Consider the following 20,352-nt stretch of genomic DNA (forward strand, 5'->3'; position numbering starts at 1 on the left):
CTCCCACACCATTACACCTCCTCTTCCATGCTTCACGGTGGGATCCACACATGCAGAGATCATCCGTTCACCTACTCTGCTTCTCACAAAGACATGGCGGATGGAACCAAAAATCGCAAATTATGACTCGGCAGACATAAGGACAGATTTCCACCGGTCTAATGTTCATTGCTCGTGTTTCTTGGCCCAAGCAAGTCTCTTCTTATTATTGTTGTCCTTTAGTAGTGGTTTCTTTGCAATAATTCGATCATGAAGGCCTGATTCATGCATTCTCCTCTGAACAGTTGATGTTGAGATGTGTCTGTTACTTGAACTCTGTGAAGCATTTATTTCGGCTGCAATTTCTGAGGCTGGTAACGCTAATGAACTTATCCTCTGCAGCAGAGGTAACTCTGGGTCTTCCTTTCCTATGGCGGTCCTCATGAGAGCCAGTTTCATCATAGCGCTTGATGGTTTTTGCGACTGCACTTGAAGAAACGTTCAAAGTTCTTGAAATGTTCCGTATTGACTGAACTTCATGTCTTAAAGTAATGATGGACCTTCGTTTCTCTTTGCTTATTTGAGCTGTTCTTTCCATAATATGGACTTGGTCTTTTACCAAATAGGGCTATCTTCTGTATACCACCCCTACCTTGTCACAACACACCTGATTGGCTCAAACGCATTAAGATGGAAAGATATTCCACAAATTAACTTTTAACAAGGCACACCTATTAATTTAAATGCATTTCAGGTGACTACCTCATAAAGCTGGTTGAGAGAATGCCAAGAATGTGCAAAGCTGTCATCAAGGCAAAGGATGGCTACTTTGAAGAATCTCAAATATAAAATATATTTTGATTTGTTTAACACTTTTTTGGTTACTACATGATTCCATATGTGTTATTTAATGGTTTTGATGTCTTCACTATTATTCTACAATGTAGAAAATAGTAAAAAAAAACAAAAATAAACCTTGAATGAGTAGGTGTGTCCAAAGTTTTGACTGGTACTGTACATACACATATAAATACATATATATATATTTTCCTTTATTACTTTCTAACCCTATCACCCCTCCCCTAATTGGAGTAAACTAGTGAACAACAGCGCTTAGGCCTCTACTTCCAGCTTATATATACTAAACTCAGCAAAAAAAGAAACATCCCATTTTCAGGACCCTATCTTTCAAAGATAATTTGTAAAAATCAAAATAACTTCACAGTTTAAACACTGTTTCCCATTCTTGTTCATTGAACCATAAACAATGAATGAACATGTCACAGGGGTCGTTGAAAGGGGACCAAGGCGCAGCGTGTAAAGTGCTCATATTTCTTTTATTTATGATAACACTTCAACAAAATAACAAAACGATAGCCAACAGTTCCGTCAGGTATTAAGACTAAAACGGAAAACAACTACCCACAAACCCCAAAGGAAAACAGGCTGCCTAAGTATGGCTTCCAATCAGACAACGAAAGACACCTGCCTCTGATTGGAAACCATACCTGGCCAAAACCTGGAAAACAAAGCATAGAAATAGAATATTAGAAAAACCCCACCTATAAACAGAAAACCAAAAACCACCCAACACAACCACCTGTCACGCCCTGACCGCTCTACTATAGCAAATTACCTGTGGAACGGTCGTTAAGACACTAACAGCTTAGACTGTAGGCAATTAAGGTCACAGTTATGAAAACTTAGGACACTAAAGAGGCGTTTCTACTGACTCTGAAAAACACCAAAAGAATGATACCCAGGGTCCCTGCTCATCTGCGTGAATAAATTGCAATGTCCGTACTGTGAGACGCCTAAGACAGCGCTACAGGGAGACAGGACGGACAGCTGATCGTCCTCACTGTGGCAGACCACGTGTAACAACACCTGCACAGGATCGTTACATCTGAACATCACACCTGTGGGACAGGTACAGGATGACAACAACAACTGCCCGAGTTACACCAGGAACGCACAATCCCTCCATCAGTGCTCAGACTGTCCGCAATAGGCTGAGAGAGGCTGGACTGAGGGCTTGTAGGCCTGTTGTAAGGCAGGTCCTCACCAGACATCACCGGCAACAACGTTGCCTAACCCACCGTCGCTGGACCAGACAGGACTGGCAAAAAGTGCTCTTCACTGACGAGTCGGGGTTTTGTCTCACCAGGGCTGATGGTCGGATTGCCGTTTAAGACATCCTCCTCCCTCATGTGGTACCCTCCTGCAAGTTCATCCTGACATGACCCTCCAGCATGACAATGCCACCAGCCATGCTGCTCGTTCTGTGCGTGATTTCCTGCAAGACAGGAATGTCAGTGTTCTGCCATGGCCAGCGAAGAGCCCGGATCTCAATCCCATTGAGCACGTCTGGGACCTGCTGGATCGGAGGGTGAGGGCCATTCCCCCCAGATATGTCCAGGAACTTTGCAGGTGCCTTGGTGGAAGAGTGGGGCAACATCTCACAGCAAGAACGGGCAAATCTGGTGCAGTCCATGAGGAGGAGATGCACTGCAGTACTTAATGCAGCTGGTGGCCACACCAGATACTGACTGTTACTTTTTATTTTGACCCCCCCTTCGTTCAGGTACACATTATTCAATTTCTGTTAGTCACATGTCTGTGGAACTTGTTCAGTTTATGTCTCAGTTGTTGAACCTTGTTACGTTCATACAAATATCTACACATGTTAAGTTTGCTGAAAATAAACGCAGTTGACAGTGAGAGGATGTTTCCTGTATATACGATCTTTACTGTATATACTGTATATACTGTTTACTGTATATACATTTTGTGGACACAGTCTATTTTAATAGTTGTAGATTGTTTGTTTTTGCTCCTGTTCTTCCTCTACCCTCAACCTCTCCCATCTATTTCTAAAGTCCATCCGGTTTGATGTCTTTTTGCCATATCTTTGAAACTGTGCTCTTTCACAAAAATTCTTAACCCATATACATTTTATTGTCACAGTATGTTTTACATAGTTATCTTGTTATTATTTGTTGTTATTAGTCCCAACCTTAAGCTTCATTCAACTCCTCCCGTCTATCTCTTAACACCATTCATATTGGATACCATTTTTCTAGTAAATTCAGATTGTATAAACTAACTCCTTTGTGTTCATCTAATTGTGAAATCATGTGAATTCCTATCCTCGTGTGAAATCCTCCTGGAAACCACAGAGAAATGTGACCCTCTCCACCGCTTTCTAATCCACCCACCATCCTCTTGTCTCAGCTCTGCCTCAATCTGCATACTGTGTGGGTGGCCATTGTGTGGCCTCACTGATCTGTGTGAATAGTTACATTACTCTCAGGTACACATGTATGTGGACACGCACGCACGCACGCACGCACACACACACACACACACACACATAAATCACTCCCAGGGACATTGGGGGCTATAATCAAGGCCTGGAGAGAAACAAAATCATTTACATTGTCAGAACTCCGCAAAAAGGGAAACATTTCTATTGCAGATTTTAGAAATAACTTAATAAATAACTCCCTTATTAAGCCTTGAACGTCATATCTGATGTCATATCTAAAAGCACATTGGAATTTCAAATTAATTTCCCAAACACATTGAGCCCAATGCTTTACATTGTTGCTGTTTGCATGTTGAGAGGCACTCACACTGCCATGGGCTAAGGCTAGTATGACACTGTTGCTGTTCAGGGCATATTTCTGCTAGATTTTGACGTCGCATGCTAATCTCAATTAGCCAATTTAATTTAACATCTGAAATAATACCCAGAGGATAGTGCAGCATGAGCAATTGTTACCATCCAGTGGCATCTCGTACTGTAGCTGCAGTGTTCGGGGAACGGCACCTCCGTACCTTCAGGCTCTGATCAGGCCCTACACCCAAACAAGGGCACTGCGCTCATCCACCTCTGGCCTGCTCACCTCCCTACCTCTGAGGAAGCACAGTTCCCGCTCAGCCCAGTCAAAACTGTTCGCTGCTCTGGCACCCCAATGGTGGAACAAGCTCCCTCACGACGCCAGGACAGCGGAGTCAATCACCACCTTCCGGAGACACCTGAAACCCCACCTATTTAAGGAATACCTAGGATAGGATAAAGTAATCCTTCTAACCCCCCCCCCCCTTAAAAGATTTAGATGCACTATTGTAAAGTGGTTGTTCCACTGGATATCATAAGGTGAATCCACCAATTTGTAAGTCGCTCTGGATAACAGCGTCTGCTAAATGACTTAAATGTAAATGTCATGTAAATACGCTTGACCTAACACTTTCAAATAAGAGGATACACATGTTGCTGAGAGGAAGTTTATCAAGGAAAAACCAGAGACATATTTTTGGGCTCTGTGAAACTGTTGCTGGGAATAGCCTATCTCCCTCTTTCTCTAAGCTCCTGTATGACTTTACCTTCCTGCTGAGTATAATTCACTGGTGGAATATTTTAGACCTGAATTTTCTGGGATTCTTTACAGACTTCAGAAGTTCCTTCCGAATGAGGAGGAATGGGATAATTGAGAAGCTGATTGCAGGCATGATGCTAGAGCTCTAGTAATAAGAGAGAGTGCTTTGTATCTGGAATGAGCAGAATGCCTTTAAGGAGTAGACAGTCCTCATGAAATATATTTTCTCCATAATCCCCACTTAGCTCATAAATTTCCATCGTTCGGATATTTGCGTTTGAAATCTGTATTGTGTTCAGGCTATCTCTTTCCGGTTCCAAGCGGTTTAAAGGCTCTCTTCCTTTGATAGTAATGGTAGGAATGAGCTGCCTCAGAAGGCAAAGCGGGGTTCACTAATCCTGCCCTCTATCTCCTTCCACCCATACACTTCTTATTTACTCCTGACAGCTCCAAATTGAAACTGTGATCACATTTTCCACACCATCCCTCATCCCCCACTTCAATCTTTAAGCTGCTCTCTTCCCGAACACAGAAGTAGCATTTTTGCTTTCTCTCTTCCTGGCTGTCTCCTCCAAGGTTGCCTTCGTGCCTTGAGGGCGCTATCAATATCTGACCCCTGTGCGCCCTTGTTCACCCTGTCACAGTCTTTGGAGAACACTTCATCTGTTAAGATGGAGGACTGCGGTGTTGGTGGAGAGCAGTGGGGTGGATTAATCACAGCTGATGTATTTCTCCCTCTGACAGCTACAGCCAGTCTTGTCATTACTAGCAGATAAAGATGAAGAGAACCAGCGGCTGGGAATTGACTGGGCCATTTGTCCTACCATTCCTCTATCGCTGGTCACACTTGGTGTAAGGTTTAAAGTGTAAACAGTGACAGACCTCTGCCAGGCTCAGCCCAACAACCTCTGGGTGAAATGCATGAGTTAGGAATGGTGTATATTGGATAAATACTATACTATAGCCCAATGCAATGTATATAGCCTAAAGCACATTTTTGTGTACACACACACATGCGCGCACACACACACACACACACACACACACACACACACACACACACACACACACACACACACACACACACACACACACACACACACACACACACACACACACACACACACACACACACACACACACACTTAATGGGATAACACAATGTATAAACAGCCATGGCCTGTTGGTGGAGCGTAAACTGGGTGGCTGTGACAGCCGGTTTGTGTGAGCTCTGGCCCTGAGCCCAGGCTTGCTCTGGCATGTGGTTGTGGGCAGTGCGCTTGACTAGGCTTTGTGTTGCTCATAAAAGTGGCACACAGGCCAGCTCTCAGGCAGGCTTCAAACAGAGACCGAGACGGGCAGCTCAGCTGTCCATAGGGAATCCTCTCCCTCTATCTCTACACTGCAGGACTGCATCAGGGCTCCCCACTCATTAGTCTACCACGACCTGCTGCTGCCAGATCCACCTGCCTCTGATGAGAACTAATAACTAGCTAGAGGAATGCTGATACACAATTCATTTGCATGATCATTCAGCACAGCAGCCTGATTCATGGAGGGGACAATGAGTGGGATTAACAGCCATTTTATAGAACATAGCTGAATGGATTATGTTTTAGACTACAGTAGTACATAAGCTGGCATGTGAATAGAGAAGCCAAACAATTATTACAATTCCGGTGAAGAAATTAAAGCAGCTGTAAAGTTCAGAGGACAAAGCAATACAGACATATGTTTCTCAAATCAATCACATGCGTTGGCGGCGGGGGTTGGAGCCAGGCCCTGATGACTGAGGTCCTCCTCCTGCTGTCCTGTGTTACTACAGAAAAGGAAGTCTAATTCATGTTGACTGTGCCATGCCTGTGCTCCCCAACTTGCCCCGATGTCTCTATTCCCATTAGGTTTTAATGAACTGCTACTGCAGAACTACAGGGAATGAGAAAGGGGTGAAATGATCCCATAGAGCTAAATGTAATTGTTTTGATAATGCTGCATTGTTTTGCTGCCAGGGGCCCAATAATTGTCTTACCCATGCTCTACATTTGCATATAAAAATAGAGAAACAACCAATTAAAGGTGACTTTTTCCTTGTTTAAATATAATCCATTTCCGTATGCCATTGTACCTTGTCGTTGCTACAAATCAAGTACACAACTCACAACACCTACACTGTCTTCACTACAGAGCTTTCACTGTCCTTTGAATTAAAATTCATGTTTTCATTTCAGTAGAGAATTGCTGTGTCTGAATGTGAATTTTGTGTACAGTTGGCAAATATGTCTACTTGCATAATTCACTTAGCCGAGGATAATATGTGCTTTGTTGAAAAACATAATGGACAGCTGTGTATACACCATGAGCATCAAATACATTTTGATTTGTCACATGCTTTGTAAACAACAGGTGTAGACTAACAGTGAAATTCTTACTTACGGCCAGAGAAGAATTATAGAAAAAATAAATAAATAAATAAATAAATACACAATGAGTAACTATAACTTGGCTGTGAACACGGGGTACCAGAACATTATACAAAATCCATGTTAGAGCATGTAAATACCACGACTGTCCGGCAGGATCTGTCCCTACTGTGTTGAGCAGAGCGGCAGGGTAGGAGATCCCTGTGGGTTAGCCACTACTAATACAGGGCTTTGCTGACCTAGTGGCCAGGGCCAAGTTTAGCTGTGTTTAAGCCAGTGATGAGGGACATACAGCATCTGACTAGACAGGTGGGTGATGATGGTAATGACCCAGTGAGCTCCAGACACTATCCCCCCTACTATAACTATAACACTCCCAGGGACTGGACAAACCAATACAGACTAAACAGCATACTAAACAGCATAGATAGGCTATTTCCCATGTGGTCTGGGTGCCTGTTGTCTTGCATGGCAGTTACTACCGTAATTTCCGGACTATTAAGCGCACCTGAATATAAGCCGCACCCACTGAATTAAAAAATATATATTATTTTGAACATAAATAATCCGCACGTCTATAAGCTGCAGGTGCCTACCGGTACATTGAAACAAATGGACTTTACACAGGCTTTAACGAAACACGGCTTGCAACAAAAATAAATAGGCTTTAACGAAACACGGCTTGTTACAACTTTTATTTTTTGTTACAAGCTGTGTTTCGTTAAAGCCTATTTATTTTTGTTACAAGCCGTGTTTCGTTAAAGCCTATTTATTTTTGTTACAAGCCGTGTTTCGTTAAAGCCTGTGTAAAGTTCATTTGTTTCAATGCTTTAGTTGTCTTTTTGCACTGAGTCAATTCCTCACGCTGCTGTTTCCAACGTCTTATCATCGACTCATTAAGACCCGTGCAGCAGCTCTATTTCCTTTTCCAACAGCCAGATCAATCGCCTTCAACTTGAAAGCTGCATCACATGCATTTCTCTGTGTCTTTGCCATGATGAGGGTGACAAAATGACTACCGTAATCAGAATGATGGGAAGTTTGAGAGTGCTCAATTTAATCTAAACAGTAAACAAAAAGTTGTTTGACCTTAACCCGTTCGGCAATTTCATTGGTCTAATGAAAGCTTCATGCCGCCAAAAAACTGAGCACGTCACAGAATGTGTTTTATTGGAGAAAAAAAAATTGAAAGCGTGAAAAATCCATATATTAGCCGGGTCATTGTTTAAGCCGTGAGGTTCAAAGCCTGGGAAAAAAGTTGCGGCTTATAGTCCGGAATTTACGGTATGTATCCTTGTTGAATACAGATACAGCCAGGTACCCAGGTTATTTCTCATGGTGATCTCAGTGTGTTTATAATTAATTTTCCAGACCCTCGCCTCCCTCTTCCTTTTCTGTCGACTTCAGCATTATCGGGGCACATGTTCCTGACTGATATTCACCTTAATTTGCTGAGTCAGCTGTTTCCCGCTAGAAGCGTAGGGGATAGATGTTTCATGCTGTCGTGTGAACGTATAGCTGCAGTCATGTTTTGTGTATTATTTTGTTTCAATTATGTATCTGTCTGTCGTGAGGATATCCATATCGAACTACTAAAGCAGGAAAATCCCTGCTCTCTCTCTCTGTCTCTCTCTCTCTGTGTGTGTGTGTGTGTGTGTGTGTGTGTGTGTGTGCGCGTTTACTCCACAATAAATCACAGATTTTAAAACATTAAAATCTTCTGCTCTTTCCATGACAGAGTGACCAGGTGAAATCTATGATCCCTTATTGATGTCACTTGTTAAATCCACTTCAATCAGTGTAGATGAAGGGGAGTAGACAGGTGAAAGAAGGATTTTTCAGCATTGAGACAGTGTACTTGTGCCATTGAAAGGGTGAATGGGCAAAACAAAAGATTTAAGTGCCTTTGAACAGGGTATGGTAGTAGATGCCAGGCGCACTGATTTGACGGTGTCAAGAACTACAACGCTGCTGGGTTTTTCACGCTCAAAAGTTTCCCGTGTTTATCAAGAATGGTCCACCACCCAAAGGACATTCAGTCAACTTGACACAAGTCAACTTGGATGAAATGGGTCCCATTTATGCCTGGCAAAAACCAAACACTTCATTCCACAGTAAGAACCTCATACCAACGGTCAAGCATCATCAAAATCAAATGTATTTATAAAGCCCTTCTTATATCAGCTGATATCTCAAAGTGCTGTACAGAAACCCAACCTAAAACCCCAAACAACAAGCAATGCAGGTGTAGAAGCACGGTGGCTAGGAAAAACTCCCTAGAAAGACCAGAACCTAGGAAGAAACCTAGAGAGAAACCAGGCTATGAGGGGTGGCCAGTCTTCTTCTGGCTGTGCCGGGTGGAGATTATAACAGAACATGGCCAAGATGTTCAAATGTTCAAAGATGACCAGCAGGGTCAAATAATAATAATCACAGTGGTTGTCGAGGGTGCAACAGGTCAGCACCTCAGGAGTAAATGTCAGTTGGCTTTTCATAGCCGATCATTCAGAGTATCTCTACCGCTCCTGCTGTCTCTAGAGAGTTGAAAACAGCAGGTCTGGAACAGGTAGCACGTCCGGTGAACAGGTCAGGGTTCCATAGCCGCAGGCAGAACAGTTGAAACTGGAGCAGCAGCACGGCCAGGTGGACTGGGGACAGCAAGGAGTCATCAGACCAGGTAGCCTTCCCTGTAGCTCAGTTGGTAGAGCATGGTGTTTGCAACGCCAGGGTTGTGGGTTCGATTCCCACGGGGGGCCAGCACAGGAAAAAAAAAAAATGTATGAAATGAAATGTATGCATTCACTACTGTAAGTCGCTCTGGATAAGAGCGTCTGCTAAATGACTAAAATGTAAATGTAAATGTAGTCCTGAGGCATCAGGTCCTCCGAGGTCCTCCGAGAGAAAGAAAGAATTAGAGAGAGCATACTTAAATTCACACAGGACACCAGATAAGACAGGAAAAATACTCCAGATATAACAGACTGACCCTAGCCCCCACGACACATAAACTACTGCAGCATAAATACTGGAGGCTGAGACAGGAGGGGTCGGGAGACACTGTGGCCCCGTCCGACGATATCCCCGGACAGGGCCAAACAGGCAGGATATAACCCCACCCACTTTGCCAAAGCACAGCCCCCACACCACTCGAGGGATATCTTCAACCACCAACTTACCATCCTGAGACAAGGCCGAGGATAGCCCACAAAGATCTCCGCCACGGCACAACCCAAGGGGGGGCTCCAACCCAGACAGGAAGATCACGTCAGTGACTCAACCCACTCAAGTGACGCACCCCTCCTAGGGACAGCATGGAAGAGCACCAGTAAGCCAGTGACTCAGCCCCTGTAATAGGGTTAGAGGCAGATAAATATGTATCCATTCTTTGTTGCTGTTATTTGTAAACTCAGGTTCCCTGTATCTACTATTAGGTTTGTTTGAAGATCTGAAATCATTCAGAATTCAGCAAATACTTTTTCACGACACTGTACATATCAACCTCAATTACCTCCTACCCCTGCACATCAACTCGGTTCTGGTACTCCGTGAATTAAACGGTATTATCATTACACAGGTGCACCTTGTGCTGGGAACAATTAAAGGCCACTCTAAAATGTGCAGTTTTGTCACACAACACAATGCCACAGATGTCTCAAGTTTTGAGGGAGCGTGCAATTACCATGCTGAGTGCAGGAATGACCACCAGAGCTGTTGCCAGAGAATTTAATGTTCATTTCTCTACCATAAGCCGCCTCCAACGTTGTTTTAGGGAATTTGGCAGTGCGTCCAATCGGCTTTACAACCGCAGACCATGTGTAACCACGCCAGCCTAGGACCTCCACATCTGACTTCTTCACCTGCGGGATCGTCTGAGACCAGCCACCTGGACAGCTGATGAAACTGTGGGTTTGCAAAAACAAATAGTTTTTGCACAAACTGTCAGAAACCGTCTCGGTGAAGCTCATCTGCATGCTCATCGTCCTCACCCTGGTCTTGACCTGACAGAGGTACAGCGGTACAGCGAAGCCTAATCATTACAACAATTATAATCTGGCCTGTGGTTTTTTGTTGTTGTTGTTGGTTATTTATTAATTCTAGACACGTTTCATGGGAACATTGCAGGAACATTTCTGTGTATCAGTTGTTAGGGCGTCACCTGATGGTCCCAAAGAAACGTTCTCCCCCCCAAAAAAATTCATTAGACATCACTCCTTGTTACGGTTGCCAAGCCAATCAAGGCCCTGAACCACTGATCAATTTGTAGCTCTTTGTCTGTTGGTAAGGTTAGGGATACTCACACACAGTGCTTTTAACGTACAGTGTTTTCAAGTTACATATTTGAAGTAGGTGATTATTATTCATGTCCTCACCTGGGTTTCTCAACCTCTTGGTTCACGGTACCCCGGTCTTCCCGCTACGCCACTATGTCCATGTAAGGTATCGGTTAATCTGACTATTTTCATAATTTGACTTGATTTACAGTACTTTTTTTTTGCGATTTAAGGGCATTCTGTATAGTTGTCTAATGTTGGTGGGGCATATTAACATGTTTTAATGAAACTCCTGAATCACTATAATAAATAAAATAGCTTTTCTTGAGTGTTCTTTTAACAGAGCTGAGATTTACTTCAAAGTGCATTCACCCTATTGTGTACACCAATCAAGTTGTTTCATCTACATAAGTGCCTAGGGAGGCAAGGTTAAGGTTTATTCTGGACAGGGCCTAACTATACTTGCCCAATAAGCACATGCCCTAAAGATATCCCTTATTTGCACAATGGTTAGGGTGTTCAACGTTGGTGCTGGTGGCCTGGGTTTGAGACCTGCTGGTGGAGTCACCCTACTCTCACATTCTTAGCGATATACAATGTGTACACACAACATTAAGAACAAATGCTCTTTCCATGACATAGACCGACCAGTTGAATCCAGGTGAAAGCTATGATCCCTTATTGATGTCACTTGTTATTTTTAAGCCTTGAAACATGAATTGTGTACATTATGTGTGCCATTCAGAGGGTGAATGGACAAGACAAATATTTAAGTGCCTTTGAACTGTGTATGGTAGTAGGTGCCAGGTGCACTGGAACTGCAACGCTGCTGGGTTTTGCTATGCTCAACAGTTTCCTGTGTGTATGAAAAGGACATCCATACAATTTGACACAACTGTGGGAAGCATTGGAGTCAACATGGGCCAGCATCCCTGTGGAACGCTTTCGACACCTTGTAGAGTCCAGGCCCCGACGAATTGTTGCTGTTCTGAGGGCAAAAGGGGGTGTAACTGAATATTAGGAAGGTGTTCCTAATGATTTGTCCGCTCAGTGTAAGTAGACAGTATAACCTGCACCCATTCATCCTCCCTGTGCTCCTGTTGCAGAAGTAATTATTCAGTAATGATAAGGCTTTGCTGCTGGTAAATGGTGTGTGTAGTGTAATCACATTCACACAGAGAGGCAGTCTCCCAGTGGGGATCTGTATTTAGTAAACATGGCCCCCCGCCCACCGAGCGCCCTCCTTCAGCGTGTAGGCCTGCGGGTGCAGCTAGCGTTGTCTGTCTCCCTCCACGGCGCTACCTGCTCTGCCAATCCCTCCGGAGGCTCCAGGGCCCACAGACTTCCCTTCCCTTCTCTCTGCAAGCTGGCAGTCTCTGTGGATGTTGCAGGATGCATAGCCTACACACTCTCCCCACAGACCCCTCTTTATCTCTCCCTCGTCATCCAGCTTTCACTCCGCCTCCTACCCTGTTTTCCATTTCATTCTTTCCCTGCTCCCATTTTTACTCACTCTCCCTCGTCTACCATCTCTCTCTCCTAGTCTCTGTGGAGGCTACAGGGTACACACACTCCACACCCGCCTTTCTTCCTCCCCTCCCTCCTTCCCCTCGCTCCCTCCTTCTCTCCCCTCCCTCCTCACAGGCCACAGGGTCTCCAGCATCAGCTCAGGCCAGTGTGAGTCACCACCTTTCTCGCATAAACCACCTCCGAATCACGCACGCGGACACACACTCACCCTCCACTAGTACGCTAATCACCATGACTCTGCACCAAGGCACACATTTGTTCAGTTTGGGAATATGTTTCAGGTGCCAGAGGCAGTGACACTTGCAATAACCCAGCTTCACTCCACAGGTGTCAGATGCTGCACCTTTCTGCTGCTAACATCTGAAGCCTTGTCTCAGTAATCGGGATTTGATCAGAGATGTGTTTCTCTTCCCCCACAATGACCTTCCTACTGATTTCTGTAGTGAGCATGCTCCTTATGTTTTGATAGTGTTTGGCCAGTCACACAAATCATACAGCACCCTAGTTGAGGTCAGCATACCACCCTCCCAGTCCTGGGAGTGTGTGTTACTGTGTTGCTGTGTGCCACCCCAGATCGGCCTGGTCCGCAGGGCGTGAAAGAGCAGCAGAATTACTCGGCCCCTTTCACAGCTGCAGTGAGGGAACAGTCAGGCTGCAAAAGCTGTTAACCCCCCAGCACAGCAGCTTCCTCCCTAGGGCAGATATGCAGTTGATAACAGCAGTCACACTGTTGTGTCTGAGCCACACAGACAAACTCGTGCATGTATGCTCACGCATGTATGCACATACAAATTCCAGTGCCCCTCATTATAAAAGCTGCACTCATCTGTGATTGTAAGGGCACATAGTTGCAATCCGGTACATTTATCAGTTTCCTCAGTCTATTAAACTTCTCTCTCTCTTCTTTCCCTTCTCTCTTCCTTCTCTCAGTCTTTTGCATCTGGTGTGCGAGGATGTTTGTGAGTGTACTTAAAGTTTCTCAGGGCCAGTAGATAGACTATTACTTACTTCAAAAATGAGTGTGTTGGCTTGAACATATCGAGAGCATCTGTATGGGCTTGTTGACTGCATTGATTAGAAACTCTCACTCAAGGTGAAATGTGATGGTTGACTTTGCACCAACATATGTATGCTTCTCAATATCACAATAGCTCAGCATCACATGCAAGACATTGACTCAGAGAACATTTGACTCCAACATCCCTGAGTACACTTGACTCCAACATCCCTGAGTACACTTGACTCCAACATCCCTGAGAACATTTGACTCCAACATCCCTGAGTACACTTGACTCCAACATCCATGAGTACACTTGACTCCAAGATGGTGCCAACTTATGCCTGCCTCTTGCTCAACAGAAGGCTAGAGTGTTTCCTCACAAAACCCAGACATAAAAATACCATAATTTTTTTTCTCACTAAATGTAATCCATAGAATAGTCTCTTGGAGGAAGGATTGTTGACATACACTTGTATGTGGACACCCCTTCAAATTAGTGGATTCGGCAATTTCAGCCACACCTGTTGCTGACAGGTGTATACAATTGAGCACACAGTAATGCAATGTCCATAGACGAACATTGGCTGTTGAATGGCCCGTACTGAATAGCTCAGTGACTTTGAACATGGCACCGTCATTGTGCTGAAGCACGAAACGCATAAAAATCGTCTGTCTTCGGTTACAATACTCACTACGAGTTCCAAACTGCCTCTGGAAGCAATGTCAGCACAAGAACTGTTCGTCGGGAGCTTCATGAAATGGGTGTCCATGGCCAAGCAGCCACACACAAGCCTAAGATTACCATGCGCAATGCCAAGCATCGGCTGGACTGGTGTAAAGCTTGCCGCCATTGGACTCTGGAGCAGTGGAAACATGTTCTCTGGAGTGATGAATCACGCTTCACCATCTGGCAGTCCGACGGACCAATCTGGGTTTGGCGGATGCCAGGAGATGCTACATGCCCCAATGCATAGTGCCAACTGTAAAGTTTGGTGGAGGAGGAATAATGGCCTGGGGCTGTTTTTCATGGTTCGGGCTAGGCCCCTTAGTTCCAGTGATGGGAAATCTTAACGCTAGAGCATAAAATTACATTCTAGACGATTCTGTGCTTCCAACTTTGTGGCAACAGTTTGGGGAAGGACCTTTCCTGTTTCAGCATGACAATGCTCCTGTGCACAAAGCTAGGTCTATACAAAAATGATTTGTCGAGATTGGTGTAAAAAAAAATATTTAAAAAATAACTCCCTCACACGCCTTTTGCCAACCCCTGCTATAAGAGATCAAATGTAAACCCTCAGATAAAACAGCAGAACTATCATGTAGGCTGTAATATGATTATGAACATACATTTTTGGAATGACATTGTCCGCCAATGAGTAGGAATCGTGCTAGTACAGAAACAGAAAAAAAATGATCACCCTTCCATGTGATCATTACTGGGTGGTTCCTTACATAATATAACTGTGTTCGCATTTTCTTAGCTTTGCATAGAGATTCTGCATCAGTGCACCTGAAGTGTTGTCTCTTAGGGACAATAAATGGACAATAAGGGGTGAAATAAGGTACAGTCTATGCGTTCACCTGAATATGACGCTCTTGCACTGCCTCAGACTCCGATTTACTCTGTTATTTAACACCATGGCTGAAGTATAAAATATATGTTTGAACAGCCTGGAGGTAAAGTTATCTCCTCATTCTCAGCTTCTGAGCTCCCAGGGGGGATAAAATGTGACTCCTATGTTGCTTGTCTGGGGTTATGTAGAGGGAGAGAGTAAATGTGCTTTTTTACTGTCTGATCAGCAGAAGTTTAGAAATATATTATAATATCAAGAAAAAAAGTATATTTCCATGTTCAAGCAATCTCAAATGCAATGTATTGAACCTCTCTATTTTCCATCATTCCATTGCCATCTGGCCCTTTGTGGATGAGCTAAACCTTTTGTCTATGTTTTTCCTGTTTTCCAGACTTTTGAGATGATCCCTAAGCCGTTAGTTTGCTAGCAGAGTGAGTTGTGAAGCTGAACAACCGGAGTAGTGGAGAGGCAGCAACAGCACAGATGTGCTCCACTGAACAGCAGCAGCAGGGCTGTCTCTCTCCCTCACACACACATGCGCACACACACACACTCACATGCCCCTGTAGTGAAAGAGCACACCATCACCAGCTCAGGCTGTCACAGTGGCAGAGACACAAAGCCCTGTGCCCAATGGGAACCAGAAGCTGACTCTGGAACACAAAGAAGAGAGAGAGGGGGAAAGAGACTTCAGTTGCCTTTTCATCTGCAGAGGCAGAGGGAAGGGGTTGATGCACTATAGATAGCGGGAGCGAGGGGGAGCGAGAGGGGGAGCGAAGCAATTGCAGTCAGGCTCAGTTGCTGCTGTCACAGGCTGGAGGCTCAGTGAGTATTATCATAGGAAGCTGGTGGAGCAACATTACAGTCCAACACACACACACTCTCTGGACAGACGGACTGCAGAACCGAGGCGCAGAGGCAACACACACACGCCGAGTGAGGACCAGGCTTGCGAACGTGGATGGACCACCGGTCAAGATCTGGGTAAGACAACTTCTACTGATGCAAAAGCCACACATTCACACAGGCATGCACCCAGCACAGACATTGAACACATGGGATCCCCATAGCACTTGGGACAGGACTCCCTGTCACTGACATCCACCTGTGATCAACTGAAGGTGTAATAGCATTAATTAATTAGGGTGTAACACCACATGTTAGATTGGAGCTAAATGAATGGATACTGTATAATCATCCTCTTTTCTCTCCCTGCCTTGTGGACTTTTGTGCAGTTTTCCGATCACATCAGTGTCGTCCCATTCCCAACCCTTCTGTTATCACTTCCAGAGGCTCTGTGTGTTGTTTCTCCATCAGCCTCAGGTCAAAGTGGGTTTGTGCAGTCATAACAGATTGTTTTCCAAGGAGCTAGACAGACATCTGATGTTGTTATCACTGTGGGTGGGTATTTTCTCTCTGTCCCTAAATGTGTCTTCTGTGTTTTCTTCCTCTGTGCCACCACGTTCTGCCCGTGTCTTTGCTCATCCTCACACAATTAGAGCTTGATTACCAGGACAGAGAGGAGGCTGCACCCGGGATCGACCCCACAGGCGTCTCACTGTGAGGCGGACGTGTTGTTGGACTGACTCCCTGTCCTGCCACAGTCAGACTGACTGGCTTAGTGGGATTGACTGAATGACTGACTCTGGAGCTCTAGGGCTTCTAGCCGCCCTAGTCAGACAGACAGGCATGCAGTCAGACACAGACAGACATGCAGTCAGACATGCAGTCAGACACAGACAGACATGCAGTCAGCCATGCAGTCAGACAAACAGACAGACATGCAGATGTACAGACAGACATGCAGTCAGACACAGACAGACATGCAGTCAGACACAGACAGACATGCAGTCAGACACAGACAGACATGCAGTCAGACATGCAGTCAGACAAACAGACAGACATGCAGATGTACAGACAGACATGCAGTCAGTCAGACAGACAGACAGACAGGCATGCAGTCAGTCAGACAGACAGACAGACATACAGACAGACAGACATGCAATCAGACATTCAGTCAGGCATGCAGTCAGACAGACAGACAGACAGACAGACATGCAGCCAGACAGACAGACAGACAGACAGACAGACAGACAGACAGACAGACAGACAGACAGACAGACAGACAGACAGACAGACAGACAGACAGACAGACAGACAGACAGACAGACAGACAGACAGACAGACAGACAGACAAACATTCAGTCAGACAGACAGACAGACAGACAGACAGACATGCATTCAATCAAACAGACATTCAGAAAGACAGGCAGTCAGTCAGACAGACATGCAGTCAGTCAGACAGACATTGAGACAGACAGTCAGACAGACAGTCAGTCAGACAGTCAGACAGCAGGAACAATAGCTGCTGGTGAAACAGTCTAGTTCTCCTATCCAATCTGCCTGCCTGTATGCCTGGACTTATTTCTGATACCAGTTTTTATTGGTTTTCCTGATGGATTTTTATGTGAGAGATGAGATAAGATGCAATGAGACAAGATGATACTTTGTCTGTTATGGGATATTGGATGGGATATTGGTTAATCAGAGACAGGAGAGCACCGGTAGCAATTGCACTTATAACCCTCAGTCAATTGCGTTTAACAGCACCTAGCCACAGTATAACCCTGCCCATCCATAATGAAATGGCCTAATGAATTGTTATGGCACCCATGGTGCCTCCGAGTGCAATGTATCCATTACGCCTACGGATCTCTGCCATCTCCTGCTGTTGCATATAAAGCTGTCCACTGTGCTCAAATGTGACATTACATCTCCTCAGCACTGGCAGAGCCGAGCCTCATTGTTTCCCAGCATGGCTTTGAGGACAGTAAAACAGCCATGCATCCCCTGTAAGTAAACTTAGAGCACCACTACTGTCACAGTGGGCGAAGAGAATGAGGGAGTGGAAAAGTGGTGGAGGACAGCAGAACACTGCCCCTGTGTGCTGTCAAACGCCCGAGGGCTACTAGTAGCATGTAAGTGGCAACAGTGAAAATATCCAGCTGGACAGTTCGCTCTTGAAATATGGGCATTCTACTTAAGTTGACTTCCCACTCTCTCACTGCTTCAGCTGCATAATGAATGTTCAGAATGACCTGTCCTGGACCAACTGCAGCGCTGTGAGTCGGCAACATCAATCATACCTTAAGAACATCAATTCTGGTTCACACCTCATAGAGGTCATTGAACAGACAGGCTCCTTTCAATATTTTAATTTAACCTTTATTTAACTAGACAAGTCAGTTAAGAACAAATTCTTATTTACAATGACGGCCTACCCCGGCCAAAACCTAACACAGACGACGCTGGGCCAATTGTGCGCCACCCTATGGGACTCCCAATCACGGCCGGTTGTGATACAGCCTGGAATCTAACCAGGGTCTGTAGTGACACCTCTAGTACTGAGATGCAGTGCCTTAGACCACTGCACCACTCGGGAGCCCAATATTGTCAACCTGTGTTACAGTTTTACGTGTCAGGGTTGTCATTTGCTACATTGCCTTGTTATGAAGGTGTAATACGAACAATAGAGGTGTAGTGATTGGAATTAGCACCATTATGTAACTTGATTCAGTATTGTACTATGATGTCTTTGGATGTCCACCAGCTGGAGACTAAAGCCAATAAAGGAGATTACAGAAGGAGCCCTGCTCGTGTTCGCAGGCAATATTCCTCAGTTTTGTCACACCACCACAATCCCATCATCATACCACACCTATCCACCAGTCATTTCACATCCTCCAACCATAATGCATTTCCTCTGTTCTCGCTTTGAGCGGAACCCTTGTAACAACATGGCCGGTTCATTTGGCATCTGAGCTAATGAGTTTGCCTGTGACCTCTTTGTAGCACCCAGAGCATCTGCCAACGCAGATACTACAATAGCAGGTCAGAACAGAGGAGAGGGTGAGACAGAGATTTGTATTCCTCGGGGGCAGCGTTTTGACATGAAAGAGAGTGGAATGAACTAGAGTGGAATGAAAGAGAGTGGAATGAACTAGTCATGTCTTTACAAGGGTGCTAAAAGAGAGAGCTAGGACTGATTAGTAGCGGTTTGTATGCTTTAGCTGGTTCACTGTAGCTGGTTATCATATCTATAGGCTATTTCTGTTCCATGGTCAATGTAATCTGCTACAGCCTGGACTCTGTTAAGCGCTGATAAGTAATTTGTTAATGGTTGGTTTCTCATCACATTTCAGGGATGTCAATTATTGGTCAACCATAAACTTCGTTCCTTACCCATACACAGCCTTTAAAAACAAAGACCTAATCCTGTTGTTTTCAGAAGGTATACAAAATGGCAGAAGATAGGGGCATGGAAGTGTGAGAGGCTGACAGTTAAAAACATGAACCTGTAAGTGTAACTGAGTGTGGCCGCAGAGCCGCTAAATCACCTAGTGGGCAGTGGAGAGCCGGAGGAGGTGGTCAGGGGCTGTGAGTTTATATACTCGTCAGTCTCCACCTCATTTCATTTTATGTATTTTCTTTGCCTGGCAGCTCGACTTGAAATAGTGTGACTTTCTGGCCATAAAACAGATCTCTCTCCAGTATGGATGTACATGAGTGGGTTGTGGGGGCAGCAGGGTGAGTTATACAGGCTCTATGCTACAGTAGCTGATTCACTCATCATAGGCCATAGCCCCTCTGGCATTCCTGTTTTAGAACACCTGTTTACTGTGGCCTTTGGGGGACAATGGCTCAGGTTCCTCTTTGTCTCTCAGTGGGTCTGTTGCTTGGGCCAGCTCTTTAATTACAAAATGAATGATCTAGTCATCAAACAAGCCACAAGCTGGTTGTACCATTGTGCCATAATGTGATTGATGTGGGGGCACAGGGTATTTGATTACCCTACCCATTGTCTGCCCACCACTTGTCAGCTGCAGGTGGCATTCATTTAATAGATTTTTAAGTGTTTGTCCAAAATAGCTATTTTATTGTTTAAATGTTCCCACACACAGCCCCGACCCTGGCGAGAAGTTATAATAGATCCCTTTTGTCTGGTGTGACCAGACTTAAACCGATTGCTGCTTTGATTAATCGGTTTTCTTATGAAGCATTTCACGCATGTTAGTTAATAGTTCACAGGGTATTAGACTGAGCTGATTGAGCTTGGGACCGACAACCTTCAGCAGGGGAGCTGAGTGAGTGTGATGATGAAAGGTGAAGATGGATGATCAGTCAGATTGTGCTGGA

At 44.8% G+C, this 20,352-nt stretch overlaps 1 protein-coding gene across 1 annotated transcript in view; it reads left to right on the top strand.

Annotated features, from left to right (window-relative positions):
- Positions 1-15,632: 15,632 nt before the first annotated feature.
- LOC106584427 (leucine-rich repeat and immunoglobulin-like domain-containing nogo receptor-interacting protein 3) overlaps positions 15,633-20,352 on the top strand; it is a 40,129-nt gene continuing 35,409 nt past the window's right edge. The window contains exon 1 of the mRNA XM_014169750.2: positions 15,633-16,140. The gene's annotated coding sequence lies outside the window, so the exon portion shown is untranslated. The remainder of the gene's footprint in view (positions 16,141-20,352) is intronic.

The sequence above is a fragment of the Salmo salar genome, chromosome ssa23, assembly GCF_905237065.1.
Source record: "Salmo salar chromosome ssa23, Ssal_v3.1, whole genome shotgun sequence".
NCBI classification, from domain to species: domain Eukaryota; kingdom Metazoa; phylum Chordata; class Actinopteri; order Salmoniformes; family Salmonidae; genus Salmo; species Salmo salar.